This window comes from Papio anubis, chromosome 14 (assembly GCF_008728515.1).
Source record: "Papio anubis isolate 15944 chromosome 14, Panubis1.0, whole genome shotgun sequence".
NCBI classification, from domain to species: Eukaryota; Metazoa; Chordata; class Mammalia; order Primates; family Cercopithecidae; genus Papio; species Papio anubis.
The window spans coordinates 97115352-97133523 of NC_044989.1; the positions used below are offsets into that span (position 1 = coordinate 97115352).

An 18172-nucleotide genomic window follows, 5' to 3' on the forward strand; every position below is an offset into this window, starting at 1 on the left:
TCCAGAAGATCAAGGATGCAATGAGCTGTGATCGTGCTACTGCACTCCAGCCTGGGTGACAGGGTGAGACCCTGCTTTAAAAAAAAAAAAAAAAAACCTGTAGGAAAGAATATCACACATGACAAATCAGGGACACAAAGATTGTGCTGTGGAGGTTTAAAGATGATGCCATCCCCTCTAGTTTGGAGTTGATAAGATGTGGGGAAGAAAAGAAATAAGAGATGACCCTTGGGATGAGTAAGAACTCAGGACACTTGAGGCGACTCAGCCTGGTCAGGGACAGTGACACAGTGAGACATCACTGTGACACTGCTACCTCAATCAAAATAACTTTCATTTCCACAGTTTTGAGAAATAAGATTCTGGAGGTAGGAATGTATGTGCCAGTGCATGTGTGTGTGGATGTGTGTCACTGGGCAGAGGTAATACTTGTTAACGTTCATTTACCTTTAGAAATAAACATACTTTGGGATATGTTCAAAGGAAAATACAGGAAAAGAATAGAGTCTAACTTTTTAATTGTGCTATTAAATGGCCTAAAGAAATGCAAAACTATTTTTGCTTTAGCTGCATACTTTTGATAACCCATTAAAAGGCTATCATGACCTTCTTCTGAGTTGGCTTAACTCAGGCATGGAACAACACACATGAAATCACGTTTTAGCTTAGGCCCTTTGAAAACGTGCCATGAAGTACTTCCATCACACATTTTAGGAAAGAGAAACCATTTGGAAGTGCCACTGGCCATCCCTCTGGATGAGAAAACTAATTTCCTAAGCCTCTGAAGTGAGTTGTGGGGAGTTTCCAGTTCACTTGTGAAAACAGTTTTCCCAAACATCGCTCATCATCCTCCCCTGCAGTTCCGGCAAGCAATTTTGGGCTCTTCAGTCATTAAGCCTCATTTTTAATGTCAGAGAATGAATTCCACAAGCCTTGTCTCCCCCAGTGCACATGGCAAGCCAGTCTGAGCAGTTAGAAAAATGGGTGTCCCATAGAGCAGCACAGCCTGCTCTAGCCAGGGCAAATTAAGCTAGCGCAACTGATCAAGTAAAGGACTCCAGTACATTCTGCGCCATTTGCGGAGTCTTAGGGTATTTTAAAAGGTTATCCAGTCTGTGCACATGCAAGGAAGATTTCCGGTGTATTTAAAATGGATGATAGTGCATTTCTCAAATATAGTACTGTGTACATAAGATCTGCTGTTTGTTGGAAAAGCTAAATAACCCAAAATGTAAATGACAGAGCCTGGGAATATGTCAGGGTCAAACAGAGCAGGGATGAAGAAGATTTAAGTATGCAGCGCGTCCTAAGCAAAACACAAAGCCTGAAAACTGAGCACAGCCACCTGCAAGGCACCTTCAGCAAGCCCCACGGTTAACAGGGTCAGTTTCTCCACAAGTGGACAGAGGGGCTTATGCAGCAGCCAACTCTTCCTGATGGTAATTTGTGACCCAATTTCATCCAGTGTTTCATGATCAATCCCCCTGAATGTTTATGAAGCAGGAAAGAAGCTCAGAATCCAGGAGAGGCCTCCCGGACAGGAAGTGGGCCAGGCACCTCCACAGCTTCCTATGCCTAAAGTTCTCCATTTCAGCCCCAAGTAGCCGCCAGAAGACCACTAAGATTCCGCCACCTTCTCCAATCAAAACTACATCTAACCAACCTCCAGGGGAGGATATACTGAGGTAGGATTTTCCGTTGTGTTCACTTCTTCACAAGCAGGGTTAACACTTGCTTCTCAGGAAATCCCTGTTCCAAACATCAAAAAACCTCCATGTCTAGCCCAATCTCCAGGTGAAGTCAATTTCTTCTCCACGTGTCCGATGACCGCCATTCTCTTTACATAAAACTTGCATAGGCTTGAATCCTGTTACTAATTCACCTGCTTATCTATGAAGCTTGGAAAGTGAATTGAGGGAGTGTTCACAAGCACAGTTCCGTTTCGGTAAGTTAAAGCAGCCCAGGTTAATTTCATTTTCCGTCACTTTTGAGACTTGATAACTACATCTAAAACAGAGGCATGAGAAACACCCTGAATCACTTTCATTCCTACACAAAATCCCTTCCGAGAAGCGGGGACTGCGCCTGGGCCAGGAAGGGACTCCCCTACCTGTGGGTCCCACCAAGCCACGCCCACCGGCCTCTCAGGGTGGTTTCTTTCTGGGCTGGCCCATGCGATATTTTAGGCCCCCTCCTGCCCACACTGGGGCCTGCTCATCCCATTATGCATATGCAAACTTGGCAGAAGCGGCCTTAAACCTGTTGGCAAAATAAACAAAGCCAAATAAAGAGGAATCTGCCAACCTGAATTGTGAGAAGTGACCAAGGCCGACTACACGACTCCACGCCCGCTCGGCTTTGTCCCTGAAGCTGCTACAAAACTAGTTTAAGTCAGGTGCCTGGGGTCCACCAGCCAATGACCCCTAGCATCCAGCGCAGACCTTCACAGAGATCCTTATTGTCTACAAATTACAGCGTTTTGCAAATTAAACCCCTCCCCACAATGCCAAGCTAACTGTGCTCATAAGGGAGTTACCGTCCAAGCCTTAAAACTCACACATCAAATTTTTCCAAAACCACTGGGTGATTAAATCGCCCTGAAAAACACCGAGAGGGCCGAGCGGTTGTGAGAAACTTTGGTTCAGGTGGCTGTAAGAGTCCTGTAAATCTGGGGCAGGGCGCAGAGCCTGAAGCCGGGCACAAAAGCTCCCTTCGCCGAAGCGAAGACCTCCTTTATGCGATGTGACAGCAGCTTTGTGCGCGATCATAAATAGTTGTAATAAACACAGTTAAGTTCTCCCGGCCGATCGCGGCCTCCCCGGTCCCTGCGCCGGGGCCCTGCGATCCGCGGCTATTCTTCCCCGGCACACGCGCCCTGGCGACCCTGGCCACCGCACGGTCCCACGCTAGCCCCGAGCTCCGCGCCAGCCGCCCGCCCGCAGGCCAGGCGCAGCCTGCGCACCCGGGGGTCTCCAGTCCCCGGGCCCCGCCGCCGGGCCCCCTGCCCTGATCCCCGCCCGCGCCCTTGGCTGGCGTCCCCGCCCCTGCGCCGGCCCCCGATGGTGGGGGTTGGGGATGGGAAGGCGGGCAGGAAGGTGCCGAGCCGGGAGATGCCCGGCAGCCCACAGTCGGGGGCGCCCAGGCCGCGGCTGGGCCGAGAGTACCGGTGGGGCGCGGAGGGGACCCGCTCTCGCAGCCCCTTCCCGGGCGCACCCCGGCCCACGAGCCCCGCCGCGCTCCCAACTCCGCCCAACGACCCCAAGTTTGTGGCCCCCGCCCCGCGCCCGCCTGGCCGTGCTTACCTCGCTGTGGGCCGCCCGCGGAGCCGGAGGGCAGCGGCGCGGGTCCCGGGGCGGCGGCCGCGCTGCGCCCGCCCAGGCGCCGCCTCTTTGTCTGCGCCGCTCCCTCCTCCCGCCGCCGGGCGGACGCTGCCGGCCCGGGCGGACCCCGCCGGCCCGGGCGCCGCGAGCCTCCCCGCAGCCGAGCCCCTCCTCCGCCCGCCGCGCCTCCCGCCTCGGCCGCGCGGCTCCGGCCTGACGATCCCCGCGGCGGCGGCGGCGGCGGCGGCGGCGGCGGCGGTGGCGACCCTCCCCCGGCGCGCAGCGCCCGCCTCCTCCGCGCTCTTCCTCCTCCTCCCGCGCTCCTCCCCGGCAGCGCCGTGACGCCGCCCAGGGGCCGGCCCAGGCCCGTGCACGCGGGGCGGGGACCCGAGACCCACCTGGGGCGCCCCCCGTCGCCGCCAGGCTCCGCGCCCGGGTCCCGGTACGGGCGCGGGTATAGCGCGGGGCTGCGGGACGCTCCGCTCTGGAGGCGCAGCACTGGCCCGGCGCCGGGGACAGGAAAGGGTCCCCACGCCCGAAATTGAGCGCGGGCGGTGGGGGGCAGGCTGGGTGGGTGGGGAGGAGAGTGAAAACATAGGCTGCAACTTCCAGCCTGGGATGCCTGCCAGGTGGGCTTTGGGTCCTCTTTTTTGTTTGTTTGATGGCCTTATCGCGAAGCTGTAGTTGCTGGGCAGCCGCCCCCCTCCCGGAAGCATTCCCACGGCACTCAGCAAAGCAGGCCTGGTGTCCATCAGAAAAGTGACTTAAATAAAAATGTCACTTCCTCCTTGTAATTGCTTGTGGGCATTTTTATTTATTTGTCTTGCATCTATTTACTTTCCCAACCAGACACGTTTTTAGTCCATCATCCCTGTCTGAGGCACTTCCTAAAGGGAGAAGAAACTCCACCTCTGTTGCCTCCCAGGCATCCAGGCCAGCCCCAGCCAGTGGAATCCTGGTTGCACACCCATGGGGACAGAATCCGAAGAGGAGCTGCCCGAATGTGCCCCTAGAAGGAGTGTCGCTAATGATGGGACTGTTCAGCTCACCCAGCCTCAAGTTGTGGCTAGCCTATAAACAAACTTGGAAGATTAAAACCCAAAAGCAAGGGGAAAGACGCAAGTTTCCCTTTCACAGACACATGCATCCGGATGTCTTTTCTCCTCCCCATATGGTTTCCCAAAGGAAATCCTAATATTCAAATGATTCTGATTTCCTGGCAGGATAGCCTGCATCCATGTTAATGAGATTCTGTCTTAGGCTGCTGGTCTCTGCTTACTATTAAGACAATAATAATTTACCCAAGGTTACAAGGCAGTATTATTTGATTCAGTCATCTGCTTCCTTCCGGAAAGGAAGTACCCAAGGACAGGTAACTAGAGTCAGTGTAGCTTTGAAGTCAGACAGGTGAGTGTTTGTTGACTTCCTGAACTGTGTAACCTTGCACAGGTGGTCTTAGCCTTTCTAACATCTGTCAAATGGGGAGATAGTATTTACCTACCTCCTATGTGAAGGACTCTGGCAGTAGGTAGCCCTCAATAGCTCAGTAAGTGGAAGAAGGCACAGTACACTGAGCAGGGATCAGGTACAAGCTCAGGGAATCAGGACAGCCTCCCTTTTCCTTGTTTTGATCCTGTGAAAGAAGCTACTTCAGTTCATCCTTTTGTGCAAGCCTCGTGTTACTAATATCTAGCTTTACAATAAGGAAAGAAGAATACTAGTCATCAGTCTGCCCAATTTTAAATTAATTTACTCAAAATAAGTATAACAATGTTGACCCAGTTTCTAGCTTGTTTGCTTTGTAAACTTTCACTGAATCGTGGTTGTTGCATGCCTCTTCCTTCTCTGATTTTTTAGAAAGTCACCGATGTCATTATCTATCTACATCCAGTGGCCCTTTATCAATCTTTATCCTATGCAGTTTTCTGAAGTATGTGGCATTTCTGCTATTTCCAGAAACACCATCATCTTTTCATTCATCAAACACAGCCAGTTCTGATTCTTTTACCTTTCTGACCTGCCCATCTGCCTCCTCTAGAGAGTTTGTTGTCTTCCCACCCTCTAAAAGTAATATCCCCAAGGCAGATGGTGGTCCTTTGTTTTTATTCTGATATGCACCTTTTTTTTTTTTAAGAGAGAGTTGATTGTTTTTTGTACACTCCCTGTCTAAACCTTCATTGATTAACTCCCAGACCCCGTAGCCTTAGAGAGCTCCCCAGCTAATCTGCACTCCCTACACATGGCCCAGCATCTCTTCTAGGTCACCATGTTCAGAATGAAACTCATCTCCTCCCCAGACTAGCTCCTCCTCCCATGGTTTCAGGCCTGGCCAAGAGTCTACCAGGCACCTCAGCTCCTGGGAGAAACCTCATTGTCATCTTGGCTTTTCCTTCCCTCTCTCCAAGTTCTCCCCAAGAAAAGCCAGGAGAGCACTGAATGACACTAAGACCCCTTTCAGTCTACCCCCATGGTTCTGAGTCCTGGTGATTCTTAAATATCTTTTTGACTGCACCTTTCTTTTCATTTCCATCACTGGCATTGTAACTTATACATCATTCCTAGCAATGCTTATAAAGTATCTTGATTGAATTCTTGACATAAATCATCTCTAATCCACACACAATAGTATTGTCCCCATTTTACAGATGAAATCACTTGATCAGTGGATCAAATAACTGGGGTCAGAACTGCATGTACGTGACTCCAAAACTCTTGTTCATTTCCCCACAACTGCCTTCCAACTGGTCTCCCATTACTTACTTATTAAATCCCTCAGATTTGCACTGGACGTCAATGTCATCCTAACCTTCCTATAAATTGCTTCCATTTGCCGGTGGTTGTGCTTAAGAACTTCTCATGGTTCCCCATTTCCCACCACGGTCTCCTCAAAAGTTATGTGATGACAGAAGACTGAGCATTTTCCCCCGGGGAGGCTGGGGGATTTAGCCCTGAGTGGCCTGTGTGAGTTTCCTGGGGCTGCCTTAACAAATGACCGCAAACTGGGTGACAGAGGTTATTTTCTCAAAGTTCTGGAGGTCAGAAGTCTGATATCAAGACACTAGCCTCTCTCCGAAGGCTGTAGAGGACAATCCTTCCCTGCCCCTTCCAGCTTCTGGCGGCTGCAGGCATTCCTTGGCTTGTGGCAGCATCACTCCCACCTCTGCCTCTCTGTCTTCACACAACCTGGTTCCCTGTGTCCTTTCCCTTCTCTCTTTTTGTAAAGACAAGTACCATTGAATTTAGGGCTCACTGTAATCCAGCATGATGTCATCTTGATATCCTTATCTTACAACATCTGCAAAGACCTTTTTTCCAAATAAAGTCACATTCTCAGCTTCCAGGTGAATATATCTTTTAAGGCCAACATCCAACCCACTGGAAGGCTTAATATGGGGGAGACATTTCTTTGAAGCTTATGTTTTATCTAAAACTATACAGGTTTTCCTGCATTCTATTCCATTAATATGTCCACACCTGTTTTACTGTCTTCAATCACAAAGTATTGAAAGCATAAAAAAACATAGAGTGGAAGGAGGTGTAGTACACTTTTGTCTAAAATCACATTAGCATTACACATTATGACCTCTCTTCCAACGGCCTCTCAAACTTAGTCCTGCCATACAATCTCCTTTTTACCTCTGTCCAGTGTAAGCTGTTTGCTTCAGTCACTCAGCTCTGCCCACAGTGCCACACTGAGTCACACTAGTTTCAGCCTTCTGTGGTGTGAAGGCGGTTAGGAATTCCCTGTCCCCCTCCTTCTCTTTCAGATCTCCATTCAAGGCTTTCTCTAATCCCTCCTTGGACTCATGGAAAACAAAAAGCGAGGTTGAGGGTGCTGTCCAAGTCAGACGTCAGAGGCTCAAAGCCTACCTTCAAGCCTGTGCCTTGGGATCATTTCACCTCTCTGAGCCTCAGATATTAATAGTGCTCTTGCAAAGCGTTGTGAGAATTAAAGGAGATAATGTAAACGTGTCTCAACTGTGTGTTCAGCACATGGTAAACACTCATGTCTGCTTTCTCATGACCTTCTCTCTTAACCATCAATTCAATGAAGCATATCTGGTGTAGTTCTATTTGTAAGGCATTATAAGGTCCACTTCAGGATTCATTCATTTGATGCAGATACCAAAGAACACCTGGATGTGCAAAGAGCAGATGTAAGATTGCATTATTCAGAGAGGTGATAACGCAAACTGGAGTGGAGTGAACAGATGGGAAAATAGTTTAGGAGAAATGGAAAGGAAAGATCCAAAAAGAAGGTTGAAACGAGCATACAAATAACTATAATATAAAACTAAATATGAACAGTACCGAAGAAAATATGTCTGGAGAATCGGGAGAGGATTTAGGCTTTAGGCTTTATGAAAGGTGGTGGCATTGGCAATGACCTTGAGAGATGACGTGGTGAGAAGCTGCCTTTAATTGGGCTGCCCCGTGTCTAGCCCCTTCCTGGTTTTAGAGAGACCTGTCTGAACCCTGGAGGGAGGCAGAGTGGGCACCTCAGTCTCTCCATTCCCAGAAGCCCTGTGAGAATGAACAGCCTGGAATCGGCCAGTGGAACCCTCCCACTCAAGACTGAAACTGGAGAGGGTGACAAGGACAAGGGAGGGTGAAATTCAATTTGCGATAGCTGAAATAGTCCCAGCACATCCCTCCCACAGGAGTGAGCCGGCTCCATTCTCACCCCTTCTGCTCTCCAGTTCCCCTGTGAGCTACTTGATATTCTTCTAGTAAATTCTCCTGTTCTGCTTAAGGTACCCAGAGGCACTTTCTCTTTTTGCAACCCGAACCCCTGAGTAATGCAAATGGTAGCATTTTGAAAGGTGGAGATAGACAGGGAGAAAATTCCCAGTGGCGGCAGCTCAGAACCCTGAGGCAGACAGGGGAATGTGGGAGGACCCCGTAGGGACAGGGAATGGCCCACTTGCCTAAATGGACCAGAGACTGCACAGAGCGGATCGCGAGGCCAAGAAGGAAAGCGGTTACGTGTGGACATCATCTGGGCTCAGCCCAGGAAGACACAATTGGTGCATGCACGGAAGGACAGCTGGAGACAGGAAGAGCAGACAAAAGTTCGCATTTCTAAGAGAGATCATAACCCCAACTGCAAATGGATGGGAAAGTGTTTTAGGAGAAATGGAGGAGGAGGCTCAAAATGAATTGGCAGCTGCTTGAATGTGGGGGACCAAAGAGAAAGAGAATGGGGCACGAATATAACCTGAGGCTTTGGATGCCCACATCCACAAAGATAACGGTGCCAAGATCCCAAATAGAAAAGTGGGGAGGACTGGCTTGTGAGGGATGAACAGTTTTGCTTTTGTACATTTGTTAAATGTAAAGAAGAATAGTTATTGCCAACTTACTACATGGAGAGCGCACTGCAGGAGGTACACAAATGAGCAAGCCACAGTTCCTGCCCTTAAGTGCCTCTGTGCTAGAAAAGTTGCTATTACTGCTATAAATACCCTGCTGGAGTAATGAGCCTATTGCTCTTTAATTGTGTCATTCATCTCAGCAACGATATGAACGCCCTGAGGGCAGGAGCCACTCCTAGTTTTCCTGTACAGCCCCGACCCTGCTCCTGCCTACCCAGTACAGAGCAGACACTTGGCAAACCTTTCACGATGGATGGAAATTCCACACTTACGAGTGTGTCAAAGAGGACAGTGAGCATTAGTGAAGAAACTTAAAAGGAGGCCATTAGTAACTCACTATGAGAATCTCAAAACAGATACTGGTGGATTTTCGCATTTCATTTCACCTGCATGAACACATGGGGAAGAGACAAGTCTTAAGATGGCACAGTGGTTTCACACCCAAACTACAAAGTACCTTTTCACTACCTCATCAGACCCAAGAAGGGGCAGCTTAGAAACCCATGAAACCCATCTCTCAGTGACTGGCAGGATTAACTTTTTACAAACCACCACTACAAAGAGTTAAAGTTCATACACACCCCCCAAAAAAGTGGGGTGTCCTCTATGGATGATCAGTACGATTCTCCTGCCTCTATCTAAGAACTGTGATCTGGACTTCAGGAAGTAACTATGCTCTATTTAGTTGTGTAAATAAAGGAAAAATCAGATGAAGTAACACTATAAAGTTGAATGTAAGTTAGGGTATCAAAAAAAAAAAAAAAGGAACGGAAGTGCACTGAAACACTGACCTATTTTTCAGTATGTGTTTTATCAAACGCTTCCTGTGGTGATCAACATTACACATCACAGCTTTAAAATGTAACAGGTGTTTGAGCCGAAAAATAAAAATGATCACAACTTTACATTGTTTTTGATTGTTAGCAGCAGGGCAGAGGTAGTTTCAGATAGGAACAATTTTAAGAGAGTCTGTAACTTTAGAAAAGCTAAGATTGTACGCAAATTTCCATTTTGAAATCCGCCTTAGGTGAACATCGTGGACGAGACATTTATGTTAGCTACAATAACCCTCAATTAATCAGAGTGCCTCAGGAAGGAGTTGTTTTCTAAATTAAATTTTCATGTTGGTTAAAGATTAACCAGACATTCCCTTCAGCTGGAACATAAATTGAAATTAAAAATATATGTACGTATATTGGAGGCAGATATCTCACCTTAGAAAGCACAGGACAGTAAATGAAATGAGTCCCTTTTTGATGTGGGGTGCCTCGTAATGTCGCAGAGTCATCATTCTGAACATGCATCCTCATTTTATAGTGTTAAGTGTGTACAAGATTGAGCGGAAGAATCTTTACTAAGTCAGAGCCATGTGCTCAAATTACTTTTTAAAAAGTTAATAAAATTTGCTTGTTTTCCTGCATTTGCTGCTTTTTTCTGAAAGTAAAGTGCTGAGTAGGAGACTGCCATTGAGTGAAGGCTCCAGTAACTTACAGCCTAGTCATTCAGTGCTTACATACATGTTTTAAAAGGGAAGACTTCTAGCCGGGATCATGCCTGTAATCTCAGCACTTTGGGAGGCTGAAGTGGGTGGATCACTTGAGGTCAAGGGTTCGAGACCTGCCTGGCCATCGTGGCGAAACCTCATCTTTACTAAAAATACAAAAATTAACCAGGCATGGTGGCACATGCCTGTTATCCCAGCTACTCAGGAGGCCGAGGCAGGAGAATCCCTTGAATCCAGGAGGCAGCGGAGGTTGCAGTGAGCCAAGGTCCCGCCACTGCATTCCATCCTGGGTGACAAAGTGAGACTTCATCTCAAAAATAAAATAAAATAAAAATAAAAGGGAATACTTCTAAAATATAAAGCAATTCTCAACTAGAGTCCTGGTAAGTGGGATGTTGCTTTTTTTAAAATCACAGTCTTCACTAAAGAAAAAATAAGTTAATAGGAAAGTATGTTTTAGAGACACTGTAACGTAATCTCTTTTTCACTCTGCAGTGCACTGGACGGCTTTCTTCTGCGAATTTGATGCAAATCTAGCTGAGAGTAGGCTGCATTGAGGAATAATCCTGTGTAGCTTCCTGTCTGTAGTCTGCGTTGCCTTCCCTTCCATCCATGATGCGGTAAGCTCTCTTTCCTTGGAGTTCCTCTCATTCTCCGAAACTCTACTGGGGCGTATAGCCAAAAATGCCTTGTTTTCTAGTAATTTATGTCCATATGATATTTTAAGATCATAAACTGATTCAGGGCAAAATTATTATTATTATTATTATTGCTATTATTATTTTTTCTTGGAGATGGAGTTTCACTCTGTTGCCCAGGCTGGAGTGCAATGGTACGATCTTGGCTCACTGCAACCTCCACCTCCTGGGTTCAAGTGATTCTCCTGCCTCAGCCTCCTGAGTAGCTGGGACTACAGGCACATGCCACCACGCCTGGCTAATTTTTGTTTTCTGGATAGAGATGGGGTTTCACCGTGTTGGCCAGGGTGGTCTCGAACTCCTGACCTCAAGTGATCTGCCCACCTTGGCCTCCCAAAGTGCTAGGATTATAGGAATGAACCACCAAAATTATTTCTTTGACTTCCCCAGAGTATCTCACTGACACCTCATACAAAGTTGGCAGTTAGTGATGCTTTTTGAAGGAAAGGTGTGGGATAAAAATACATTATTTAGAAATATCATTTTTTAAATGCAAATGGGTTTAGCTACGTACCATTGTATAAGTTTTTATTATTAACACAATCGTTGTTAGTAGCTATCATTTGTTGCATTCTTACCACTGGCCAAGTACACTATCTAATACTCACAACCCCAGTGAGGGAGGCATGAAGACCCCCATCTTATAGATAAGGAAACTGAGGTTGAAAAGCTTTGAAAACCTGTCTAAGGTCACAAAGCAAACAAATGGTTGTGATTTCTTTCTCATGATGTCTCTGACAAATATCTAATATTGATTTACAAAGTATCTGAGAAGTGCAACCAAGATCAATAAATTGCACTTATTTTAATATCCTATTAAATCACTTTCATGTTGAGAATTCTTAACAGAGTTACTGATTTCACCCACTTTACTCTAATTTTATTAGACACTTCACATGTCTGCACTGGGCCAGGGGTCTCAGGGCGTAGGGAGGTGTTAGAGAGGACTGGCACCTTTACCTGCAGGGACTCAGACTAGAGAAGTGACCCCTCCTGAAGGCCAGCACTCAGAGCCACACTGGATGGGGTGTTGTTTCCTATTACTGCCATGACAAGTCACTACAAAGTCAGGACCTTAAACACCACGGTTATGATCCTTCAGTTCTGTGAGTCAGAAATTCAACCCAGGTCTCTCTGGCCTAAAATCAGGGTGGCAGTGGGGCTGCATTACCTTTGGAAGGCTCTAGGGGACCATTCATTTCCTTGCTTTTTCCTGCCTCTGGAGGTCACACGCACTTCTTCCACGATGGCCTTTTCCTCCACCTTCAAAGCTAGCAGCGATGCATCTTACCTGACCCTGCTTCCATTTCTGAGTCTCTCTCACTGCAGCCCAGAAAGGTCACCCTCCCTTTAGGACTTGTGATTGCAGAGGGCTCACCTGGACAATCCAGGGCCATCTCTCCATCTCAAAGTTGGTAGCCTTACTCACCTCTGCAAAGTCCCATCGCCGTGGAAGGGAACATTCACAGGCTCCGGGGTTGTGGGCAGGGGCATCTTTGAGTGGTCATGTTTCTGGAGCATTATTCCTGGACAGACTTTAAATCCTATATGGAGGGCGTGGGCAGAACCAGGATGCCACAGAGAAGACGAGAAGGAAGAGGGGATATTCTGGCCTCTGGAACCACTGGAAGGGAGAATTTGAGGAGGAAATGAGCCTGCTGTATACAAGAGAATGAGGACACGTCACTCCTCCTGTGAGTGCTGTCTGGAGCCCCTGGCCCAGATGACCATTGTGGGTTAGAGGAGGTAGGGCATTTATTTTGCCCGCCTCCATTCATGAGTCACACACCCCACCTGACACGGTTTGGTTCTGTGTCTCCACTCAAATCTCATCTCCAATTGTAATCCCCGTGTGTTGGGGGAGGGACCTGGTGGGAGGTGATTGGATCATGGGGGTGGTTCTCCCCATGCTGTTCTCATGATAGTGAGTTCTCACGAGATCTGGTGGTTTAAAAGTGCGTGGCAGTTTCCCTCTCTCTCCTGCTGCCATGTGAGATGTGCCTTGTTTCCGCTTTGCCTTCTGCCATGATTGTAAGTTTCCTGAGGCCTCTCCAGCCATGTGGAACTGTGAGTCAATTAAACCTCTTTTCTTTATAAATTACCCAGTCTCAGGTAGTCTATAGCAGTGTGAAAATGAACTAATACACCACCTAAGAGGCAAGAGGAGAAGTTTAGGGAGACTGATGATTTCTTGAACAAGGAAGTGAGGCATTAAGAAGATATTTTGGATCCAACCACAAAATTACAGGAAACACAGGGGACAGAGAACGTGTCCAACTATACTGGGAATGCAATCAGCAAAATCCAGACTGTGGTATTCTGAAGGACAAAAGACCTGGCTTCTTCCACCCATGTTGCTAAGAAAACTAAACAAAGGTGGACATTGAACCTATAGGTTAAGAGACCTAAAATACATTTTAATAACCAAAAGAAAATGAGCCACAGTGATTAACGATGCATGAAAAACAGAAAGGAAAGAGAGAACTCTTGAGGGGGAAGAGATGGAGATTTGGAGGTGGGTGTGGTTATAAGAGTGTTTGCTTTACAGTGGTTCATTTGGCCATATATTTGCTTCCTGTGGTTTTCTGTAGGTGTGCCACATTTATCAATAAAAACATGAAATGCTGGTGATGTATTTGGGAAGATTGTCAGGTGGGGTCATGCAAGAAATGTAGAGACAGACAGAAGCTGTGAAGGTCACAGCATCGGGCTGGATGGGATTGAGGAACCCTGCCCATGGCAGTCACACTAGAAACGAACAGAAAAAGAGGGATGTGTGTGGTCCAGATGAGGTAACACTGGACAGGACAAAGTCACTGGCTACATATTGGGGTCAAAAGAGAGGAATGTGTATTCTATAGTTCTACTTAATCCAGAAGATGCATCAGAAGAAACAGAGCCTGCTCTAAGCTCATGAGGGACCTGGCACCCTTGCTTTGCCTAGAGTCCCAATCGGTCTCCTTAAGGGACCATCAGCAGCTTCCTCAGATGTCCTGATTTCTGGATATTAAAACCCAAGACAAGGGCTTGTATGTGAGTAGTTCATTTGGGGAGTGGTGCCAAGAGAGGAACAGGAGAGCCTGGGAAGCATGAAACATGCAAGGATAAAAAGCTAGAATTATAAGGATAGTCCCTCCCAGACACTGGCCCCACAATTTCTCACTGACTCCATAGCCATGTTTCATACAAAGTTTTCCTAGTTTTTCCGGGTTTTTTTTTTTTTCTTTTTTTTCTTTTTCTAGTTGTTCTCACTGGGGGATTGGTCCAGAAACAATTTGGGCATCCTTTTGGATGTTAAGAGAAATTACATCTTTCTCAACCAAGGAAAACAGTCCCTGTTGCTATCAAGTTTGCAGGCTAACCTTCTGAAACTGCTCTGAATTACTGAAGAAAGGAGTATTGAATGGGTGAAAGGTGGCAGGGGGGTTTTCTCTAACTTTCGTGGGAGGCTGCCTTGGGGTTGATTGAGATACCCATACCATGTCTGAGTGTCCCGTGCTGCTGATGCTAACAGTGAGGCATTCTGGAAGTCAGCAGCCTGTTGGAGTCCCCGTGTCTGGAGCCCTATGATACTGTCCAGACCCTCAACCCCACCCCTCAGACCCCACCTCAACCCCATCTCAATCTCTCAGGTCTCACCTATAGCTGAGCCCACCTTTTGTAACTTCTCTTCCAAGCTAACCTTGAATATCATTTAACCCATTTATGCCTGAGGTCGCAATTTTTTTTTTTTTGTAAAAATTCAGACTTTGGCAATGACCTTGAACAATAGGATATAAATAACTCCCACAGGCTTAGCTCTCCAATAATGAAACACTAGGCATAAATGGGTTAAGCCTGATTTCAATAATATACACACATTCCTAGTGTGGTTTGCCTTAGACCTCAAAACCTCTAGATTTCTATGTTATTCAAAGATTGGTTCCAAGGTTAAGTGAAAACAAGCAGGTCTCACTTCAATAAATTATTTCTCCTATCCAGTCAGTATAAGTGGGCAGCGTGGTGGGGGGCGGCACGGGGGAGAAATGTGTTGCTGTTGAAGAAATTAGTCTAAAACCTGTACTAATTGGATAAACACCAACATAATTTAAAAGTAGATATGATTGTTTGATGCAGATTGTTGTAGCAGATGCTGTCAGTGCCTGCCTGACATCCTCCCTAGGGATCACCAGCAGCTTTGTTGGACAAGGCCCCCACTTCCTTATATACCGATGCCTTCCTCTCTCAAGCCCTGGGTTGCTCTCGCTGGGGGCTTTCTCTGGCTATAGGCATGTGCTTGACCCCGAGGTAGGAGCAGAGCAGCAGTGCCAGGGAGCAACCCTTCCTGAACACCCCAATGTGCATCTGTTCATAAGTGCCCAGCTTTCTCTCCTCTTGGTGGAACAATGCTGTGGTGTGTTCTATATGGTCTCCTGGAAACTCCCCAGTGAGACTGCCCCAGCTGTCCAAAGCTGGGACCCGCTGGTGACCTTCCTTCCTTCTCACATCTCATGCACTCCCTGTACCTCTTGGGACACTTACCTTATTAGCCTGCTTAGGCTGCCAGAACAAAGACCCACAGACCAAGGGGTTAAATGACAGACATTTATCATCTCACAGTTCTGAAGGCTGGAAGTCCAAGATCAAGGTGCCAGTAGGTCTGGTTTCCACAGGCCTCCATCCTTGGCTTGCAGATGGCCAACTTCTTGCCATGTCCTCACATAGCCTTTCTTCTGCGCATGCACATCCCTGGTGTCTTCCTCTTGTAATGACATCAGTCCTATTGTATCAGGGGCCCTCACCTTTATGACTTCATGTAACTTTGTTTACCTCTTTAAAGGCTCCATCTCCAAATACACTCATATTGAGGGTCAGGGCTCCAACATCTGAATGGGAGAGGGGGCACTATTTAGTCCATAACACCAGCCAAATGAATTACTTATGCCCAAATCCTTATTTCAGGGTTGGAACCCAAATTAAAACAGCATATATCCGAAGTTGTTATAAAGAATATACACATGCATGTGCACGCGTGTGCGCGTGCACGTGCACACACACCCATACACACACACACACCCCTGGTTTGACAAAGCTGGGATTCTTCACAGCAGAAAATGCCTCCAAGCATCCCAAGCCAGATAACCCACAGCCTTGCAACATACCACCCAAGAATAAAGTTGGGAGGTGGAAGGGCAGCATTTTTTCTGAAAAGAATGCATGTATGGACTCAAAGGTTTTGGTGTCTCTGCACCCAGCTTTTTTCTGCTCCCCCATTATCATCGTTCTACACAAAGACATGTGGGTGCACGACTAATCTTGACTGATGGAAGGAAATTCAGGAGACAGATTACTCAGGGAAGTTTGTCTCCGAGCCTTGCGTAATGTGTTTTCTTGGCACGTCTCTAAAGCAGTTCAGGGGAAAATTTTTCAGGCTCCTCCCTCATGACTTCAGATGGTCGCCCATCCTCACAGGAGAGTCACTTACGGGACCGCAGAACCAGCGGACTCTCCCAGCCTGGGGTCTGAACAAAGCTCACATTTGGCACATGCACACACTACTATTTTTCAAATATAGGCAATGCTGCGGTGATGAATAAAACACAAACTCATTTTGCAGTGTTACTGAATTCATTGTAGCTTTTAGCCATCTGCTTTTTAATCAAAGGAGATTTCAACTACGTACAACCACAAACACATGAAGATCTTCAAAAAAATATGTTTCCGTAAAAGGGATCCTCCTCCTCAAAATGTTGGAGTCATTGTTCTCACTGGTAACACAGAGACGTTTCTCACTCAGCACAGTCTCCTTAGGCAGGACCTAAGACAGAATCTGCAATCTGCTTCCTGTCCACGGCCCCCTCAACCCTAGAATAGTTTCCTTAACTGGAATTGACCATGCCAGCAGTTCTTTTGTTTTAGCTCTTCTTGTCCCGTACTTCCTCTTTTCTACGTTGCTCTCTTCTCCTGCCTATATGCTTCATTCCAGTCAGGTAGGTTTTCCTTCCTCACTTTGATCAACACTTCCTGTATTCTTCGCCTGCTTCTTGTAATCTCGTTTCATTAAAAAGCCATCTTGACTCCATCCACGTGTGTCACTATCAGGTGTGAAGACCTTCACCTGAATGCAGAGATGAAGCATTAGACTAAAGAAGATTCACTTAAATGCTTTTTAAGTCTTAAGTGGGGGGGGCCCATGCCTAGTGGAGCAGGTGTAGCTGGTGTCCAGCCATATCCCCTTGGAATGTACCATTCCCTGCACACAGACCTAACTTCCACCTGCCCCCACCTGCAACACATCACCTTCAGGCCCTCTTTGCCCAACACAGCCTGTTCTACCCAAGGGCAGGGCAGGGCAGGAGTGCTAGGACATTTATACCTCCTAGAGTTGCCTCAACCAATGACTGATGGGAAGTAGCTGATAAATAACCCAGCTCCTCCCTGTCTTATAACTCTGGGATGCCTACACTGTAGTAGGTCCCAGAGCTCCCCAGTGAGGTTAGGCCCCAGGTATTCACAGTAATAACTTCCTTCATAACAAACCTTATATTGTCTTCCTTCTCAAATGACATTCTTGTACTCCAATCCTTGTCTCAAAGATTGTGTATGAAGGAACCCACATTAAGGTGCCCTGGAAAGTCATTTACCCTTGCACACTTTAAATAGTTATTTGTAGATTAAAGAAGAGGACATTTTGGCTGTTATCTTCTTACTTCTTAGATTTATAATTCCATTACCTGGAGTCAACACTTAAATACCTGTAACCTGGACAAGGCGCTTAACTTCTTCGTACCTCTGTTTCCTTATTGTAAAATAAGGACTTGTACTAAAATAGTGATTTTCAAAATGTGGGATTCCCCTGAAGTACTTGAAGGATTCTCCAGACGAGAGTGAAATCTGAAAATGAAAAGGCACTTATAGAATCATACAAACTAAGTTGTGAAATTGCAGGTGAAGGGGAGAGATCCACTGGGTATTAAGAAACAATTCTTCATGGGTGTCTCGCATTTCTGCACATCTTGGTCTCTGCATGGGCAACCTTGGTCTCGGACTGTCTTTTCAAAGATGTTGTATACCAAAGAGCCTTGGAGAATAGAGATCATGTCTCCCAACATAGCAATGATAAGTTTGTTTGCTTTTCAGTGTAATAAAGATAATTTTTTCTGTCCAGTGCAATGGTGAGCAGGTTTGTTTGCTTATAGCTGATTATAAGATATTGAAGTTCCCTGGCTCTGGGTTCCTCAGCAGTGATGTAAATGCACTGTGTGCCCAGTATCTCTCTGGGAGTCTGCATGTTAT

General features: G+C 46.8%; 1 protein-coding gene across 3 annotated transcripts in view; it reads right to left on the minus strand.

Annotated features, from left to right (window-relative positions):
• NCK2 (NCK adaptor protein 2) overlaps positions 1-3574 on the minus strand; it is a 151157-nt gene extending 147583 nt beyond the window's left edge. For all 3 annotated transcript variants that reach the window (XM_009184879.4, XM_009184881.4, XM_009184880.4), the window contains exon 1: positions 3303-3574. The gene's annotated coding sequence lies outside the window, so the exon portion shown is untranslated. The remainder of the gene's footprint in view (positions 1-3302) is intronic.
• Between the last annotated feature and the right edge of the window lie 14598 nt (positions 3575-18172).